Source organism: Branchiostoma floridae, chromosome 4 (assembly GCF_000003815.2).
Source record: "Branchiostoma floridae strain S238N-H82 chromosome 4, Bfl_VNyyK, whole genome shotgun sequence".
Classification (NCBI taxonomy): domain Eukaryota; kingdom Metazoa; phylum Chordata; class Leptocardii; order Amphioxiformes; family Branchiostomatidae; genus Branchiostoma; species Branchiostoma floridae.
The window spans coordinates 33327-47204 of NC_049982.1; the positions used below are offsets into that span (position 1 = coordinate 33327).

The 13878-nt window shown below is 39.9% G+C and overlaps 1 protein-coding gene across 1 annotated transcript in view; it reads left to right on the forward strand.

Annotated features, from left to right (window-relative positions):
• The first annotated feature begins 313 nt into the window (after positions 1 to 313).
• Positions 314 to 13878, forward strand: part of LOC118414689 (TNF receptor-associated factor 6-B-like) — a 22435-nt gene continuing 8870 nt past the window's right edge. The window contains exons 1-2 of the mRNA XM_035818890.1: positions 314 to 474; positions 6508 to 6631. The gene's annotated coding sequence lies outside the window, so the exon portion shown is untranslated. The remainder of the gene's footprint in view (positions 475 to 6507; positions 6632 to 13878) is intronic.

Below are 13878 nucleotides of genomic sequence, written 5' to 3' on the forward strand. Positions count from 1 at the left end.
TAGTGACGTAAAGGATAGACGAGTCTAAACGCCGAGCAGGTTGTGATTTCATTTCTACTCGATATGTTAGATTCCTTTTGCGTCTATGTTGAACTATATTAGGTATTTTTAAAGATTTTTATAAATTTAATAATCGCTCATATTTATTATTTGGGCCATTTTAGCATGATGCAATGCTTTTTAGGAGTCAAATTTAGCAAAACACCCCCGTAGGTAGTTTCGCCCGAAAGAAAGTGGGGAATCCCCGTTCTTTCCCCGTGTTCATAATTCTCGTTACTGAAGCGCTAACCATTCACTTACGAATGTAACCGGCCAGACATGAGTGTTTTGCCTGGCTTACTACATAGAAGGAAGTTCGTAGAAAAATCCCCGAATAACGGGAAGTGAATCCGAAATACACCCCCTATAGAAGACGAGGAACCCCCTCCAGGGTATGGCAGCACAAGTTCCGGTGTAGTTCTAGGCGGGAAAAAGGTAGGGCTGCGTTGTGATCCACTGTAACTTGGGTAAGCCTTTCTCTTGCAGCAGAGGTTGTGTTTTTCTCACGTACGATTTTGGCCAGTGGCAATTTGTGTTTATGTGACGAGTCAGTTTGGTCAGCACGTTAACTTTAATATGTAAACAACATAGCCACGTGTAACGCTATATCGATCATGCATGGGTATTGGGACCTCAAAACTTGCACCCCCACGACCCTAATCTGTTCTAAACTTCATATATGTGAAATGGGCTGTGGTTTTACCAATGCTTGTGGAGATATCCATAGTTATTGACCTCGATGCTTTTGTAAACTGTCCCTGTATGTAGTGCATATGCATGGGTAGGGCTCTGTCTACTGTGTGTGTGTGTGTGTGTGTGTGTGTGTGCGTTATTGTTGTAAAATAGACCTCATAATCAGCATAAACTTTCCTCTAGCATAATAGCAGCAAAAGTAATTGCATGAAAGTTGCCATGCAGACTTCCCCTTTCTTGCCTGCGTCCAGTCCAGTTTCTGACATTGATGAGATGTTTTTCTGCACGTAGCTCCCCAAAAGGGTGTTGCCAGAATCTGTCACAGCAAACATTTAAAGTGAACATTGTGAGTCACCAGGTGCTGTGGCTTGTAATACGATACCAGGTATTGTTAGGGGTTGGGGAAGAGCATGGATCAAAACTGTTTTCATACGCCTGATGTATATTCATAAACAGCTCGCAAAACAAAGACTTCTTTTATTCAAGGTAAACACCATGGCACAATAGACAATATGCGGCATTATGCATCATGTGAGTTGTCAATAATGCAAATATTGGATTCTGTCAAACTCAGACTGGTCAAACAGGGTCAAGGGAGGCCAATGTGTGATGCACTGTTTACTGTAAATGCAGAAACTTTCGCAGTGGTTTAATGTTTGCGGTGAAGTGACTACCGCAAACTTTAAAAAAACACTGCGAAAAGTCCTTTTTCCCCACTTCTGCGAAATCAAATCCCCGCGAAATGAAATGCATTTACAGTACTTACCAGGGTTATGACCTCCTTGGTTGACTTAACTCCAAGACTTATGGTTTACGACTTGTGGAAGAAGATTGAACTTTATCTTACCCTTCAAATGAACTTGGACCTGTCCAATGTTCTTGTTCACAGAAAGGACCTGTGTCTACTAGTACTGATAATTCTGGGAAGGTGCTTTAGAGACACGTGGCTGCAGCAACAGGTCATATAAGTACCAGGTATTGAGGTAACCTATATCGCCCCCCGTCTCTGTTCCAACTTGTTTTTGGAGCTCTTTTAACACTTTGTATGCGTGTAATTAAGGTCATACATGTCAGTTGTCATCAGAATAAAAGGTGTTAGCCTCTAAAACATCATTTGGTATCCATTCTCATCTTATTCTAGCAGACTATCTCGGAGTCCGCAATTTGTTCCGCAAACAATCTTGGCTATGCTATCACGCCTTACCTTTCTGACAAGCAAATTCATTCCTTCGCCAGTTTTTGCAACAGCACTACAGATGCAAAGAGAATTTTGGTATCTATGCAAATTACTAGTCATCTATGTGTTGTTTTGAAATCGCAATGGACAAACTTTGTGTGGCATACAATAGCGAATATATTTTCAATCAAATACTTTCAATCACCTATTTTTTATTGATACACAGATTTCTAACAGATTTTTATTGTGCAGGAAACTTCAGCACAAAGATTTTACTTGTCCACCTTTCAAACACATTTCCCAACAGGGAGGAAGGCTTTAGTAGGCTTCTGAGTGACAACTAGGGGTGGGTACCGGTACAGAAAATCCAGGTCCGGTTCAGCTCCAGAGGATCAGGTTCAGGTTTGGACCTGAACCTGATTCAGTAAGTGAGAACTTGTGGATGGACGATACTCAAAACAATGGTCAATTTCGCAACAAAGTAATCTGTTTGGTGGAGTATTCGAATCCCACTGGCGTTTTAAAATCCTACAAGGCTAACTGCCTGTAGGACTTGGTAGAAATGACTACAGACTCTTTTCTACTTCTCTTGTTATTTTCTTCGATCCATAAGCCCCCAAACAAGTGAATGCCTAATCATATAATCTATTCATTTTCTAATAGGTCCAATATCCGGTCCAGCTGATTTTTTCAGGTTCGGTTTAAAATTCCGGACTGGTCCAATAAGAAAAAACGGTTTTATACCGGTACAGTGTACCGGTACCCAACCCTAGTGACAACTGAGTCCATTATAATAACAGATTCTGAGGATCTGTACACATCTAAATCAAACACTTAAAAAGGCCCCACTAAAAGTACAAGGTGTGTGAAAATAACAGAAACAAAGTCTTACAGGAACATGGTCTTACTTTACGCCCATACAAAAAGTGTAAAATGAACTCCAAAAGCAAGTTGGAACCGAGACGGGAGGCGACACAGGTTACCTGGTACTTATGACCTGTTGCTGCAGTGGGGTGTCCCTAACTTCCCTTTCCGGAAGTAACAGCACCACAAAAGCACTCGCACACTTGGACAAGTCCTGATTTATTTGAAGTCTTGGATATTTTCTTTGTCTTAAAATTTGAAGTAAGTTATAATATGGAAGTAGGGCAACCTAAAATGTTGATTGGCCCAACCTGGCTTTTGGCTCATCAACCTGGCTGAAAAAAGGATGTCGAGCACTTATTAACTTATGCACCTAAATGTTTAGTTAAGGTGTGCCCTTACACCTGCACCCAAAAATGAACTTCTAGCCCTGGGAAGTTGGCAGCAGGTTGTGATTGACACCATAAGGTCCTTTCGGACTTGTATGCTTTTATCACTAAAAGCAAACACTCTGAAAGTCCCTACTTGAGGTGTACAAAAATAACAGGAACTAAAGTTATCAAAAGTCGGAACTAAAATAAGAATGTTTAAGTTTCTTCCTGCTCTTGAAGTTTTATGAAAACCACTTGTTGAAGTTATTTTTACCAGTTTGTACTTATTAACAAGTGGCTCCTCTAAAACATCATCAGGTATTGGATATTGGAGAGCCATGTATACATGTATCCTCAAATTTTAGTTCCTGCGGTGCATAATGATTTTTCAGGAAATGGACAAGGGGAAGAAAAAGTTTCTTGACTTATTAGATTTTGGCAAATCCTGTGGGGTAATGCGATATCAGAAGGGGGTGTTCTTACCCTAATATGGAGGCTTAAAAAATTTGCAAAACATGGACCAATTCAAGGCTTCCTTATAATTACTAGTCAGGCAAGTTAGGGTGCTAAAATGGGAGATTTCTGGCTGAGGGCAGTCTTGCATGATTAGTGCTGCACAAAACCCGGACCGTTATCCCTCCTAGTCCTAGTACTCAGAGTAAATGTTTTAATCAGACTTTGAGTTTGACTTTATTCAGATCCACAAGTAGCTTAACAATATGTCAAGTACATATCATGCATCTAACATTGTGTTATTCAGAAAATTACCAGAGTGATATCAATCTAACGTTGGACCTTCAACATTCAGTCTGCATTGTGTGTATACCTGGGACTGTTCTTTGCATACAAAGATAAGTTCTACATCTAGATATGTGATGCTTGGTGAGCAAAGCAGATCAAATTGACAGTCTTACTCTACTCTGTTATTGTTTGGGATGTTGTTGCCCTTGACAACTAGGATACTGTTTCAGTTCCCATTTTCTGCTGACGTCAATTAGTGTACATTGGCATTTGTGGGGATTAAATCGAGTAATAACAATTAATCATCCTTGCACTAACTGCAGACAACCCACTGGGTGCATGAGGCACTTAGTTAGTTAAAGTTGCTAGTAAGTTCTAAACCAGATGGTGCACAGGGCATGATTGCCCAGCTCACGTGAACAGCTTCATTAGCTTGGTAAAGTCACTGGATCACAAAATTCTTTGTACATAACCAAGACATTAGTGTTTTATTCAAGACCAATTGTGATTGTGTTTAAAACAACCAGACCCATTAACTCACTCGCTTACTTACTCTCACTCAGTCACTCTTTCACTCACTCACTCACGCACGCACGCACGCACTCACGCAAGCACGCACGCTCACTCGCACGCACTCATGCACTCGCTAACTCACTCACGCACGCACTCACTCTCACTCACTCACTCACTCACTCACTCACTCACTCTCTCACTCTCTCACTCACTCACTCACTCACATTATTCAACCTATTGCACAATTGTGAATTGTACTATTTTCCCACCCACCCATGTAGTCTTGGAGAGTAAGCTGATCTAAATGTAAAATAGCCAAGCTTAAGGGCTTTTCTTGGTAGGCAATTAGGCATAGTTTTTTTTTTCCTGGAAATATCACAAACCTACCCCCGACTACTTGGCAGAACTTGTTTTAGCCCCAGTACGTAGTCAGGTCAATATAGCTCAAGCGGATGTCCGCAAGAAATAACTGGAAAGACACAGCAGACAAAGCCAACTGCAACTGTGCAGGTTTTCCAGAAAACGGAGTGGCAAACTTTGGATCATGGCAAAATTCTGACTGGTGGCATTTAAGAAATTGCACTGACCCAGACCTCTCCCTGCAAATACCATGATTGTACACACTGTATTATAACACTAACATACACCACTTGTATAACGTTAGTTCACCTTTATCTGTTGTTTTTAAAAACACAGTATTTAGGGATATCAAGTCGACCGATGGTGGTTTCAAAATACAATATTTTGGAAATAGTAAAGTTTGAAACCACCTTCCATCGACTTAAGGCCTAGGAAAAAAAATGTTGTGTTTCCTGTTTCAGTCATGAAAAAATTAGGGTCGGTAGGTAGGGATTATCTTCTTTTTTTTCTTGTAATTTTTTTTAGGCTGGCCAAAGCTCTAGTAATACATATTACAATACAGTCGAACAAAGTAACCTGAAGTGCATGAGGACACTTCAAACTTTAATCTTGTGCACAATAGATACATTTATCCTTCATTAGATTGGACAAGCAGTGTTTTTGCTTCAATAGGAAGCAGGCTGAATAAAAATTCTAACTGGAAACTGTGACTCCTTTGCCCACCCCCAAAAAAAGTCTAGGGTCGGCAGGTAGGGTCGGCAGGTTTTTCTAGGGTAGGTAGGGAAACAGGAAACACAACATTTTTTTTCCTAGGCCTAATATTTCTAAATACCCTACTTTTTCTAAACAACGGATATAGGTTGTCCCACGGATACTAGTAAAGGTGAAATAGCGTTATACATATAATTAGTCGTTTTTTTTAATGTACCAAGAATATTGTTACTAATTTTTATATCCTACATCCATGTCAACTTCCATTTGTTATAATTTACTGTCCTTGTCTGTCAGCAGGGCTAGCCCTTTGTAATAGCCACAGGCTAGTTGGGCAGCCCTGGCTGTTCATGCTGAACAGACAAACCAATAAATAAATAGATAAATAAATGAATGAAATTGTTATCCACAAGGTTGTGTTCATTAGATAACAGATCGGTGTGAGCAAAATTATTGATAGGTATTGTTCATTTGTTGTAGTACATTGTATTGTAATTTATAGCATATTGATCACTGACGGACCTTTGGACTCTAAGTTATAAGGAAACTTCCCCTCAATGAACCCCCAGGTAACCCAAGTACACACCCCTTCTCCCGGAAGTAGGAAGGAACTACAGTACTGAAGTAACTGTACCTGATCCAATCTTAGCCCAGTCAGGAAGCTATTCTCTCACTGTTTACAGAAAAACAGGTGCTCAACTGTGCAAATTCAACGAACCTCAGGAGTTTCCTCATTTAGAGTACATTGAATTACTAGTAGGTGGGACATGGGCTGACTCAACTGCTAAAGTATACATGGTTCTTGCCAGACTGGAAGTTGGGCATGCTTGAACATTTGTTCTCTTGCATTGACCTTCAACTTCCGTATGTTAGACTTTCCACATACTGCCTCTCCAAGTTGCAAGTTAGCTGTCGATGCTTGTCGTTTTTTTTTTTTTTTTTCTTTCAAGTGAAGTGAATGCCTTCAACTTTTGTGCTTTGGTCTTCCTACTGCGCCACCCAAAGTTTTGTCAACCAGTCTTTTTTTTTCTTGCACAGTCATGACGGCCCACAAGTGTGGTGGTGATGAATGAAGTCAGCCTTGTTCAGTGAAGTGGGGTGAGGACTGTTTGATGGAGCGGCAGCTTCGCACTTGTTCCAGTCGGAAAGTGAACCAACCCTGGTGAGAGCAGTTTCTTATTATCATCCAGCCTTGTCAAATCAAGCCGGCAGCCGGCTATTTTCCCCGCCTACTTTACATTTTTCAGCCGCCTACTTTTGTTACAAAATCCCCCAGCAATTTGTCTTGATAAACCTCTGGCAGTTTTCTGATAGCTTACTGGGTCTTCGGGGATCTGAAAACTGTCATTTTGACGAATGTCCCACAAGTTTTCTCTGTTGTTTACATTATCTGAGCTTGCAGCAGACACTGCCACCACACCTCCAAGGAGGCGGAGTTCTAATATCTGGACCTTTGAGTGCATGGGCCTAGCTCTGTGTGCCTGTGACTATTTTCTGGAATAACTAGAAACACAACATGCCTGATTGTGGATGGATTCTTTCACAAAATGGTAGAGGTTAATTCCAAGATATAAGCTGACAAGAAAAGTTGCCCAGAATACACCAAAAACGATGTTTAGGGGTCTAAATTTACAAATTTTTCCTGGGGGAGGCCCCCCCAAACCCCCCCTACAGGAGGGGGGCAACCCCCCTCCCGTACCTACCCTGAAAATATTGCAATTTGAAACCAACGTCCGTCGACTTGATATCGCTAAATAGTTCGTTTTTAAAAACAAGGGATATTATAGGTTACCATGTGGATAAAGGTGAACTACCGTAACATGTAAGCAGCACTAGTATTTGAGTTGGCTCTTTAATTTTTATAATAATGTCAATCACTGCCCATTACAGTATGAACTTGCAAAATTAAATTACATAATATGGAATAAAAGAATTATTGCTATCTTGTTGCGTTACTATTACAGTTGCTGTATTAAGAAGCCAGATCTCATTTTCCGTTATATCTAGTAATCTACATGTAACGTTAGTTCACCTTTATCCGCCTTTAACCCCCTATCCGTTGTGTTGCTAAACAGGGTATCCAGTCAATGAACAGTGGTTTAAAATTGTACTATTTTCAAGATATTGCAGTTTGAAACCACCGTCTGTCGACTTGATATCCCTAAAAACATTGTTCTTAAAAAGAACGGATAAAGGTTACCCTACAGATAAAGGTGAACTAGTGTTACTTCCTTGTGTAACATGTTTTGAATTTGTTAGTTACCGTACCTCTTGTGCCAGGCTGCACCAGTTGAAGAAAGGCATCGATATCCCCTTTCTACCAATGTTTACTTCTGTTACGTTTTCAGTACCTGGCACACCCGATAGTGTGAGATTAACATATGCCTGTAAAGGAATTCAGCGTCACTTCATATTTGTTAGGGAACAGACCTGCATTGGGCACCCCTATCTTCCGATGTATCTAAGGGTTAGGGTTTGACACTGCAGTTGTTGGGGTGTCAGAAGAGGCCTAGAAAGGGAGAAACGTAAACACAATTAGTCCTGTATATGTGTCCATAGTATATAGAATGATATGTTGATGTCTGTCAAACATTTTAGTTATGATGCATTAATGGTCAAGAGTATAGGATATAGCAGGTCAAGGGATAGGATAGGGCACTATGTTCCAGGTACTGGTAGAATTGTGGTTCTAGAGCTCGTGAAGCGGAATTATGCAAATTAAGCAATCAAATATTATTAGTGTTATGCCTGTAATTCTTGCTATGATGTCATCCACAGTACAAAGTGATGTTTGTGTGAACATCTCCTCCTTTGCAGTCGTTGGAAGAGTTAAACTTTGATAAAGCTCCTGGTGACCTTCTCTGGTACTGCAGCAGAACCTTCATTTTTGATATCTTGTGTTCAGGCCACACCAATTTAATTTCTTGGTTCACGGATTCGCTCGCTTCTATTTTTTGGAAAAAAAAATAAAAATAAAAATTACCACTCAGCAAATTTTCACCATTAAAGAATGAAACCATTCACCAACTTTCTGGTGTAGCAAATTGGTCTTTATATTATAAGCTCCTTAAAATGTGGGTATTATTATTGCAGTTATATTTTTCATTCATGTTTTTGTACTTTTTTCAAGCTGAAAACTTTTATTATGTTTTGGATTAGCCCTTACCTTTACCCCTACCATTTTACAATTTTTATTTTTATTTCGCCCTCTCGCTCCATATTTTTCATGAAAAAATCCGTGAACCAAGAAATCGGACAAGATGGCGGCCCCCAGATAGGTGTGTTACGGTTGAGGTGCGCTCCTGCCTACTTAAATCTCCACGCTATGTCTAAATAGAACTCAAACCGCATCAATTTCTGGGAGTCTAGGACGTTTATATTTGAACTGTTGAATGGGAAAGAGAACTAGGCGCTCCAGGGGCTCTAGCAGCACGGAAGAAGGTAGTCCGAATCTGAAACGCTGCCCCCCACCCAAGACACCAAAGATGGCGGCTTGTACGGGGAGCGACGAGTTGCAGTCTCTTTCACCAGAGCTTCAGACGCTCGCGCATCTGATCCTCAAACAGACTCAAAAACAACAGGAGACTCTACTAGGTCAGTTTCAGGATGTTGGGGAAAAACTGTCTGGCCAAATTCGCGCTTTAGACAACAAGGTCCAGGGTTTGTCAGCCGACTTAACCAGTTTACGCGAGCGGGTGGGAGCAAACGAACACGCTGCGGAATTCCAGTCGGAGGAAATTCAAGACTTACGCCGAGCGCTAGACGAGGAACGACGTGCGAGACTGAAAGCTGACCTGCTGGCAGAGCGTTATTCGAGGAAAGCCGACATAATCATTAGAGGCCTGCCATGCAACAAGGAGGAAGATTCACAACAGGTATTTGCTGTCTTTTTGTCGGAGAAACTTCATCTTGCGCCCGTGCCTTTCGCCGCGGTCCATCGCCTCTCCAGACCTACAAAAACACGCCCGAACCCACCCCTGTTGGTCAGATTGTTGAACTTTCACGATCGAGATCAGATTCTACGGGAGGGAAGGAAGTTACGCGGGAACAAGGAGGGACTGGCTGTTTACGAGCATCTTCCCCCTCCCCTTCAAGCAGCGAGGGCCAGCCTTGTCCCCGATCGAGACGCTGAAGCAGCAAAAGCCAAAGGTACTGATACTAGGGTTTCGATTTGGGTGCCTCTTAAGGCAACGTACGCAGTGTTACTTGTGAACGGTCAAGAGAAGAAACGCGCCGATGCGATTGACCTTATGCTATCTACAAAGAACACATGAGGGTGAACATGTTGTTTAAAATGTGACTGCAATTATTAAACGAACATCTCATCCCTTTGAGGCACTGGTGTGTTTTTTATGAATGTGAAGACAGTATTAGTATATAGAATACCTTCCTGTCTTGTTTGTAAGTCACAGGAAGTAAGAAATATGCGGCGGCATTAAATTTTGGAATTGGCTTGCAGGCTTGACAGGTGCAAGCATTCGTTGGAACACGTGCTGATCAGCGTGCACTTAATCGACTTGAAATGTCAACATACCTTGCGTAACCCACAGCCGAGCCGGTGTATTCCGTTGCTGCCTGTTCTTTTCTTTTGTTACAGTATTGTTTGAGTTCTGAATCGGCCCGATTCTCCTACTTGTGTTCATTCATATCCAGATGTTATATTCTGTTATTTTGATTTCTGACTTAGTTGGATTATAGAAAACTTATGATCATGTTATTTTTGTTTCCACTTACTTACTTTATACCAAAATGTTGATTATGTTATGTGGTTTTGAGTTTTGAATCAGACTGATTCCCATATTTATGTTGTTTGTTTTGAGCTCTGACTTTGTTTGTTCTACTCCAAGGCAGAGATCATGGGATTTTGTTTATGATTTCCTATTCTGCTTGAGTTATGCCAAAGTGGTGATCATGTTATGCTATTCTTAGTTTTTGAATCGGACCGATTCCCATAATTACTTTTCTTTATTATGTTAAGACGATGATCACGTTACGTTGATATGAGTTCGGTTTGATTTACACTAAAGTGGTGATTTCGTTATGTACATTTGAGTTAAGAAGTGGACCAATTTTTTTACTAATGACTGATAGTTGTGAGTTCAAAATGAAGTTTCAGAAGAAAGGTGATTTAGCTTACAAAACGTCACTTTCAGAAACAGAGCTACTATTCTATAATATTGAAGTGTAAGATTGGTCCAATTTTCTTATCTTCACAATGTTTCCGTGGAATTAACAAATGCGATACTTTTGACGGAGCCAACGAGATGGAAGGGCCACCAAGCTTTGTAACTCTTGTGTTCCGTTGAGCTTTATTTTGTTTTGTTCTAATGTTCTGTTATTTATTATTTTCGTTATTACTGCATGGCACGATGTGTTATGTTTTCATGTGTTTTATACCTAATTTTGAAGTGTTACCTATGCTATGTAGTTTAAGTGACCCCAATTACCTGCAACAGAATTATGCTACTTTGTGTACATTAGCTTTGCCCAACTTATGTTTTGCATCCTGTGGACGCCCCTTTTTATCAAAATATTTGACAACTTATATTACTTTTCAAAGGTCTCATGGTATTGCCAAAACTTAAGATATGCAGTTATAATTGTAACGGTCTGGGCGACCACAGGAAACGCAACCAAATCTTTACATGGCTAAAGGATAAGTCTTATGATATATATTGCCTGCAAGAAGCCCACTCTACACCTTTGAATGAGGAGAGATGGAAATCAGATTGGGGGGGTCCGATTCTATTTAACCATGGTTTAAGTAATAGCAGGGGTGTTCTTATTTTATTTAAGAAAAATTTAATCTTTACTGTCCATCAAACTCAGAACGATAATTCAGGACGATGGATGTTATTGGATTTAACTATTGACCTATTCCGTTTTTCTTTAGCAAATATTTATGCCCCAAATACTGATAATCCATCTTTCTTTGTCGATCTTGAAAACAATGTACAGTCTTTAACATCTTCTGGTTTACATACTATAATAGTGGGGGATTTCAACACAGCATTGAATTCTAACCTGGACAGAGCTGGACACCAAACTTCTAATTATCATCCAAACTGCCTTCAAGCCATCAACTCCCTTTGTGCCAATCTTGACTTAGTCGACATTTACAGATACCACCATCCAACAGCCGTCCGCTATACATGGAGACGCCGACTTCAGGCCAGTCGCATTGATTATTTTTTAACTTCTTTTTCATTAACCCCTTCTATAGAAAATGTTAAAATTGAAGATAGCTTAAGATCGGATCATTCCTTAATTAGTATCTCTTTACTCTTATCTACTACACCAAAGGGGCCTGGCTTTTGGAGACTTAATTGTGATTTGTTGAGTGACCAGCTGTTTGTGAAAGAAACCTCAAAATTTATTACAGAATTTTTCCTCTTTAATGAGGGATCAGCTAACCCACACATCGTATGGGAAGCCTTTAAGTGCACTGTGCGTGGTCACCTAATCAAGTTTTCATCTTGGAAGTTTAAACAAAATAGAAATACTGAAATATTGCTTATAGATGAGATCAAAAGGCTGCAAGAAGAACTAGACTCATCTCCGGATGACGACATTTTTGACCAGTTACAGGGTAAAAAACAGGAGTTGGAAATAGTTTATCAAACAAAATCTAATAATCTGATAATGAACAAAAGAGCCAAGTGGATGGAACAAGGAGAAAAGTGTACAAAATTTTTTATGAATTTAAATGGTAGAGGACATGTAAGAAAGAATATGACAAAACTTGTAAAGCCAGATAGTTCAGTGGTAATTGATCCGGAAGAAATTTTAAGACAACAAACAAAATTTTATGCCGACCTGTACACTTTCAAAGACCCCCCTATGTCTCTAGACAGCGATGTCTTTTTGCCCTTCTTTCCGCAACCTCCACCAGTAAGTTTATTTGATAGTCAGCGCGATAGCTGTGAAGGGTTTATTACAGAAGTTGAACTAAAAAAGGCTATTGAGTCATTTTCTGTTGGTAAGTCACCCGGTTTAGATGGCCTTCCCATAGAATTTTATAGGGTCTTTTTTCAAAGTTTAAAACAACCACTGTTGGCGTCCTTTAACCATTCGTTTCAGGTTGGTTGTTTATCAGACACACAGAAAACTGGACTCATCACGTTATTACTTAAACAGGATTCCACGGGAAAAGACAAAGAACCTTCGCATATAAAAAACTGGCGCCCGGTGACCTTATTAAATTGTGATAACCGTATACTGTCTAAATGTTTGGCCCTCCGAATGAAGAATGTTATCTCATCTCTTGTTTCGTATGATCAGACTGGCTTTATGAAAGGGCGATCCATTAGTGACACTATACGGAGACTTTTAGAAATCATAGAATACTATGACCGAAATGAAATGCCGGGTTTGATATTTTGTGCAGATTTTGAAAAAGCTTTCGATAAAATTCGACATGATTTTATTTTTAAGGTTTTGAAGTATTTCGGTTTTGGTGATTCATTTATTACATGGATAAAAGTTCTGTATAAAGACACTTTTAGCAAAATCATCAATAATGGTTATATTTCCGAGTCGTTTGCCCTTAACCGTGGAGTCCGACAAGGATGTCCCATTTCGCCTTACTTATTTGTCTTAGGTGTGGAGTTACTAGCTATGAAAATTAGGAGTAATATTGAAATTCAGGGTTTAACAACATATGGTCTTGAAACAAAACTTTTACAATTTGCCGACGATTCCAATTTTCCCCTGGTTCCAAAGCTTGGTACCCTGTATGCCTTGGTAAAAGACATAGAAGTGTTCTCAACATTGTCAGGTTTAGTGCCAAATTTTGATAAGTGTATGATAGTACGAATAGGTTCGTTAAGAGACACCAACTTCTTTATTCCTTGCTTACTACCATTACAGTGGACAGATGGCCCTGTAGACATTTTAGGAATCCATATCCCCAAGTATCTATCAGATATTGTTGCTTTGAATTTTGACCGAAAAGAATCAAAGATAGATAAGCTTTTAAATCCCTGGAAAGGAAAACTACTTTCTCTTATAGGTAAGGTTATTCTAATTAATTCCCTGATAGTGTCGCAATTTATCTTCTTGTTTCAATCCCTTCCTTCTCCACCTCCCTCTTTCTTCGAGAGGTTTGAGAAAAAAATATTTAAGTTTCTGTGGAGTGGTGGACCAGAACGAGTGAAAAGAAAAACAGTTTATAATCTCTACGAATATGGCGGTCTCAAACTTAGGAACTTGCAGGCTGTTGATCTTACCCTGAAGGCTTCTTGGGTGCCCAAATTGTACCATAATGATAAATGGTTCTGCTCTAAACTGCTACTTTGCTCAAGTGTTTTATTTACAACTAATGTATTTCCCTTTTCGCAACTCACACTTCGTGATTTCGAAATAGTTATGAAAGAAAAGGCACAAATCAGTCAATTCTTTAGGCATGTC